The sequence below is a fragment of the Platichthys flesus genome, chromosome 18 (assembly GCF_949316205.1).
Source record: "Platichthys flesus chromosome 18, fPlaFle2.1, whole genome shotgun sequence".
Classification (NCBI taxonomy): domain Eukaryota; kingdom Metazoa; phylum Chordata; class Actinopteri; order Pleuronectiformes; family Pleuronectidae; genus Platichthys; species Platichthys flesus.
In genome coordinates, this window is record NC_084962.1 from 17,065,238 (window position 1) to 17,072,600 (window position 7,363).

The following is a 7,363-nucleotide window of genomic DNA, read 5'->3' on the forward strand; positions in this document are numbered from 1 at the left end:
TGTTTCAGTAATTCAAATTATAACATGATTCTACATTTATTCATCCACCTCCTGCTTAGTTCTGCAAAATATGCATTTGGGATTCGTCTTGAGCAAATTCCCCTTGTTACTCTTTGATGCAATTTTCATGAATGTACAGGAGCGGAAGGAAGATAAGCGTTATATGATATTATATGTGTGGCATTCATTAGGGATTTAGACGCCACACACCCTCTTTTCTGAAGTTAGAAGCGTTTGTGGAACCTGACGTTTCATGATCGTACGAATCGCTCTTGCATGAGGCTCATTGTTAAACCATGAGGTCCTCGTTACTTTCTTTAGACCCCAGTTAAAGACTCTGTTCTCCTGTATAACTCGTGCATTACATGCACCATGGATATGCCTATGGAATTACACAAGACCCCTGAGGGGAGAACACGTTTCAGCTCTACCCAGGACCTCATCCTTGGTGTTAAATGATAGCGTAGGAGGCTTTACAGGCTGCTGCACACACCGAGCAGTGATGGACTCCGAGCTCCCTATTTGGCGTTTTCTTGTGGTGAAGGGTGCAGAGAAGAGACTGTGTCCGGGGTGTGTGGCATCACTGCAACATCAGCCTTGTGTCTGCCGAGCGAGGCGAGAGCAGCAGCAGCAGCAGCAGTGGGAGGCAGTGGGCGGATATCAAAAGATGAAATGCGGCCTCTGCTGCAAAGCAACTGCATGTGATTTTGTCTCAGTTGCGAGGTCTAACACTTATATAATGCTCCCTGCTGTCCCCGTGTGCATGAGCAAAAACCATTCCACCCATTATGAGCCGTCTCCTTGCTGCAGCCTCTGCCGGAGCGATTACACCTTTATTAGTAGTCAGATGTCTTTTTTCTTTTAACACTATCAATTCAATTGTTGCCAGGAAATGTCAAATGTTACAGAGAGAAGCTGGGCAGGTGCATTAACACACTTTGACACCTTTTCCTGTCCAAGTGGATTAAAGTGTTTTTAAAAAAAAGTATTTGTGTGAATACAAAAAAAAAGAGTGGCCCAGAGGTGTCTCCATGTCACAGGTTTGGATTGAGGGAATGCCTCTAGTACATCCAGGACACTGGGTCTCTGCTGTGCATACTAAATGGCACCATAGCCAGGATACTCTACGAATGTGACATGGTTTTTCAGTTTTGGGTTAGACTCATCGAAGAGGCTTCATCAGCTCAGTCAGCCTTCTCACAAATAGTCTCTAAATTGTCTCTTGAGGTTTGGATATCACTGAGAAAGAGTATCAGTGTTGGAAACCCGTCCAAAATCCTCCACCTGCCTCCCATCAAGTGCTGGGACCGGCTCCAGACCCCTGTGACCCTGACTCACAATTAGCAGGCAATGAAAAATGAATGAACGCTGATTTTGTTTGAAAAAAAGAATAAAAAGAAACGGGGCGCTGAATGCAACCGACACTTATTTTTTCTGGCAGGTAGCTCGAGACGTGGGTAGGACACCTGAGGTAGACAGGAATATGTTCTGTTCACTTTTATTTTGAGGCAACAAGGAGACGAAATCACAGGCGATGAAAAGCACATCCGAGTCCTCACGGTTTATTTTAAGAGGACTGGACCCCGGCGTGAATGAACAAGGAACCAAAACTGCACTTCTAATGGTCACCTGGAAATAAAGACAGCATGTATAGAACTTTGCTTGTGTGCAAAAACACGATTGCCTTGATATGATGTTTCCCGTAAGAAGACGAATGGCTAATTTCATACAACCACCATCTTTGGTTCTAGTTTGTGGTTTGTCCTGAGGTTGGTTTATCGCCTGTTTGGCATTTTCCTACCGAGTCATCATTCGGAAACACAGGCAGAGACGTTGACCTGTACTGAGCGAGACATCGAGTTCCCTTCTCGTCTCCGTATCATCTCCAACCTTTCGAGAGACGTAATGTCATGACCGTCGTGTCTGACAATTTTGTAACTGACCTGATTGGATTTCTTTGGTCTGTGGCTAGTCGCTCGTTCCGAGGTCAGTCTCCGAATGTCGAGGTCGGGAACGAGGAACAATCAGCGAATGTAATAAGGATTGATTAAGAGCGGATGTTATTTTTTTTCACTCTACGCCGATCGATAAATCATTTCAGGGGTGTTATATTTTGTTATCCCGGCAGTGTGATTCATGCTCTACAGTTTGGCTGCCTGTTGCTTCGGCGCTCCCCTGTGGCATCAGCTCGCTGTGCACTGGTGTGGAGGAGGAAGGTCTCATTTATTCCGAGTTATGCAACCATCTTGGGAAATGCTGGCCAGGCACTGACTGTAGCACAGAACTTAAACTTAGCACACTGGTATCCCAGAGAGCAGAGTGAGCAGAGAGGCTTCCCCTCCCCCCCGCCGCTGCCGCTGCCTCTCTTCTTCCTTTTTTATTTTTCCTCTTCCGCACCGGGCTCCAAATCCCCCCCCCCCCTCCCAGAGTGGCATCTTCTTCAGGAGAACATGTGTTTTACAGGCTGCATCAGGTGCTGACAGAGGCACATTTAAGGCAGGAAGGAAACAGTCTGTTGCTCATGCACCAGAATAGCTGTTGCATAAGCTGTGAAAGAGGAAAGCTCTCATCAATGTTTCATGGAGCTGCATTGTAAGCTCTTAAAGAGACAAGGGGGGAGTATTTAAATTTTTTACAACCCATTGTCCTATTGAGGAGAAATCCCTTTCAGTCCCGACAGCTGAAGACATTTTATTCCAGTAGTTATTGTCAACTTAATTCGATATATTTGAAAAATCCTTCATGTTTTAGCCAGTGGTATATTGACTTGCAGAGTTTGATTTACATTTTCCTCCATGGCTGCATGTAATCTCCTGAAATCTCCCCCTTCTTCCGAAAGTCCACACTTAATTCTCCTCCTTCTGACGTCCGTCAATCATCATCACAGGTTCTTCTTTCCTCTTTGCTCCTGGTTCTATCTCTCCTCTCCTACCACGAGCTGGTATCTGTTGCCAGTTTACGCCACAGCACTGGAAATCCCTTCTACTGAGGCGCTCTAAAAACAGTACTTTCCAGTAGCAGCTTCGAGTGGTGCAGTTTAATGTGGGTGAAACTAAGGACGTGGTATCAGATCGGTACATCCGGCAGAATCAGAGGTATTTCCGATGCTGGTATTATTGGTATGGGAACACCTCTTGTGCAGATCCTACCAGTTCAGTTCATTTCATTGAGCTTTTTCCCAGGGAACTGAAAGTGGTGCTACTATATAAACACATGAGTGGTGCTGTCAAATGGAAGTCTGTTCCAGTAAGCACTTGAAACAAGTCAAGGTTCACCTCAGGCGAATGCGCTGCAGGCTAAAGGGGCTCTATCCTTGCTCATGGTATGGAGAGTGGGAGGTAATGTCCAGGCAGAGCTGAAAACTCATCCTTTCTCTCTGCTTCTGGCTGCAGGCTATCCAGACTCGGCCCTATGACACAGCAAGCTCCTTTTTTCTTTTTTTTTACGAGTTTGTTGAGCCTGCCGGCATCCCTGTCTTGATGTCACCTCCCCCACACACGGACAACAGTGCACCGGCCACTATGTATTAGAGGAAGTTGCAGAGCAGTCTGCTGCACATGCTGGATGACACGAGCCGACTCGAGCAGACAGTCAGTGTTTGTTGGTGCTGTCAGACCACACCAAGTTGTAACATGATATTTGATATGAACTGCCATAACTTGACTGCACCACCTTTCACATCCTCACCAGGGATCCGTGGCAGGTGTCACTGGACTCCTGTTCTGTTGGGAAATATGCTACAGGCCCCGTCAGGTCGAGTCTTTGAGTTTAACCACAGCATTTTGGTTCTACACTTTGGAGACTTGGAACTACAAAGGAGTATTTCAACTCCACTCAGCCTCATTCACATTCACCTAAGGGACAGAAATGCTCCCAGAGGATAAAGTGATCCAGGTGCTGGGGAGGTTCCCATTCAGGAAGTTCCCATTCAGTCTGAAAGAGGTTGATTGAATATTTTAATATATTTAAACAATTCAAAACAACCCCCAAAAAGGACAAGTGGTATAGTTAATGGATTGAAAGGTGAATTCTTTAAATTTAAGTGAATCAAAAAGTGGTCCCAATATGTGATATTAAAGATAAGCTATGCTACATTTGCGTTGTAGTGCTCCTGGAATAGCTGTGTGTGCTGATTGATCCAAGGGGAACTGGTAATTGTGGATAATTACACTGCATTCATAATCTAACTCTGCTCAATGATTGATTGATGAAGCAAAAACACATTTCAGCTCCTCCTTGGTACTTTATTTTTAAATGAATTGTTTCATAGCTGGAGACTCGAATCTGGGTTAAAAGATTTTAAACAGCTGATTACAGAGTTAATCAAAGCACCTCGCGAGAGCTCACATAATCACATCGGAGCTGTGCCTGAGAGTTACACTGAAACTCTGTGAGTGTGAACAGATGCTTTCTGTTCTCTGAGTACTTTCATCGTTTCCTAGACCAGAGTGATGGAGGAATAGTTATCTGAAGACTAGGAACATTTGCTGGACATCTTAGTGAGCCATGGCAATTAGATGAATTTACCAATCAAGCCCGCTGGACCAAGCAAAGGTAATTATTGGGTTTGGGAATGGGTATACTGTAAAATGTGTTTTTCCAGGCCTGGAAAAGTCATGGAAAAAAAGAATCCCCTAAAAGTTTTGGAAAAGTCATGGAAATTTGTTATATTCATATTTTCATGTCGTTCATTTAGTTTTTAAATAATTCATATGCTTTTAAAGAACTATGCTCAAAATATAAGCAGGCATACTTGGGTTTGTGTCATTTAAGGTATACTGTATGCCTTGGAATTGTCATTGTTAGTTTTAATACTACATTTTGTCACTTTTTCGCGTATACACCGAGATTTCACGAAATGTTCTGTCGTGGAAGTTTGGTTTAAAGTTATTGAAAAGTCATGAAAAAGTCGAAATGTGTATTAACCCAGTAAAATACATGATTGGGTTACATTACACTGTACATAACGGAGCATAACACAGGCCTGTACACACACACCATCTCTCTGTGGGCTTCTATTACCGTTCTAGGCTCTAATTTGACACATTTAGTTCCCTTAGCAACTGGTCGATGTCCCTCTACTTCAGTGTGGTGAATGTGAGAGCTACTCAGGCTTAGGGGAGACAACAGAGAGCTGTGATGGATGAAATGAGATAAAGAGAGGACCACCGAACGGATTATTACAGTGATTACGACACGACGTCAAACTGCTTCCCACAGTCACACACAGCACTTTAACCCCAAGATGTACAAGCTCTGCAAAGATAAAGCACAAACACGTGAAGAAGAATCACATTAAGGGTTATTACACCTCCTAATTAGTAATGCTGTGTCTTAATGTCTTCTACTGTTGTTAATAGGGGCGGTGTGGCCTTGGGGGTAGAGTGGTCGTTCTCCAACAAGCAGGTTGCAGGTTCAATCCCCACTCTTCCCCATCTGCATGCCGAAGTGTCCTTGGCAAGATACTGAACCCCTCATGGCCCCTCATGAATGTTGAGTGTACTTATTGTAACTCGCTTTGGACAAAAAGCATCTAAATGACATGTAATGTTATGTAATACAAAATTGAAAGCAGGGCAAGGACGTTAGTAAAATGAAAACAACAATTACATCTGCTCAGCGATGGTGTAAGAAGTCTGTTGGTAAAAAAAACATGCAGCACAAAACATCATAGATTTGAAAGGTTAGCGATTCAACCTGTGTGGATTACAGAGGGAGGGACTTTGTGGCCCCCGGGTGAGACGCCTTTAAATTAAATTTTTATTCTTTATTTTATTTTAATAAGACACAGTTATTAGTCGAGTTCCATCGTGTGTCCTCCAGTTGCTGCTGCTGCTGCTGCTGCTGCTTGAATCCAACATTCATTTAAAGTGTGCAAAATGTGGTGCAGTCGGTAAGGGGGCATCGAACACAGTATAGACCATATGGGGCAAGTCAAGCTCGAGTGGCTGTAACACATCACACACTGTATGTGTCCCCCCCCCCCCCCCCCCCCCCCCCCCCCCCCTCCTGCTGGTGAGATCAGGATCGACCCCGAACAAACCTTGAAAAAAATCCCATTACAGTTCCTGGGCTTTTTTTTTTCCATCAGTGGTTGCCATGACAACTGTGCATTTTTATTTCTGGCTCTTTTGAAAATAGAGATCACAGCTCCTCCGCGTTATGTAAGAGCATGTGCAGCATTCCAGAGGCCGGGGGTTTCCTGCTGAAGAGAACTTCAAGAAATTAATTCAAGGGGGGGGGGGGGGGTATTTGTGTGTATGTGTGTGTGTGTGTGTGTGTGTGTGTGTGTGTGTGTGTGTATATGAGAGGAAGAGAGATGGAGGAAAAAGAGAAATCATAATGTATAATATAAACAGGACTTGGAAATTATGGATTAGCCTCAATCGGATTAGCAATCAAATTGGGATTTTTATAAGGAATCACTGGCTGGAAAAGGCAATTTAACTTTTCAGGTAAATTCTTACATAATGTTAACATGACAGTTTATTCGCAGAGTGAAAATGTGAAAAGTGTGAATGGTTTCAAAATCGATTGCAGAAAGTTAAGATGGCATTAAACTATGAAAACTTGGGCCCTTTTAATAACAATGCTCATTTTGCTGCATTTTGTTGTTCTGCCTGTTTTAGACGTTGTCTTGCATCTTCATGGGCAAGACATACAGTAAATGATGATCAAGGTGTGTGTGCGCGTGTGTGCGTGTGTGTGTGTATGAGAGGAAGAGAGAGGGAAGAAAAAGGAAAATCATATTGTGTAATATAAACAGGACTGGGAAATTATGGATTAGCCTAAATCGGATTAGTAATGAAGTTGGGATTTAGATAAGGAATCATTTGCTGGATAAATCAATTTAACTTTTCAGGTAAATTCTTATATAATATAAACATGACCACAGAATTTGACTGTGATCCAACGCAGCCAAATAAAAGAACATGGTTGAGTTTATTTGCATTAAATAATAAAAACTTGAAATAGTTTACCAGGTCTGTTGCATTGCTCGCAGTCTTTGCCTCCGACAACATAATGTTTGAACGAGGACACTCAGATTCAAACTGGTTTCAAGTACCTCGTCTGAAGGTGGTGGTGATACCTTAATGGTATTACAGTGGCAAAGAAATTGACTAGATGAAGTGGTTTATTGATTTTCTATGTTTAAATGGAAAGCCCGCTACCTGTCGAACTGACAACACAGCAACTTCAGACGCACACACATCTACAGGCCAATCAATATCAAGTAGATGTATATGCAGCCCACGTACGTGATGACGATGGGACTTACACAATTCATATAAAATGTGTACGCTCCTTGAATGACAATGCATAACAAGACACGAACCTTGGTCCAGACTTTCCGATGTAAGCA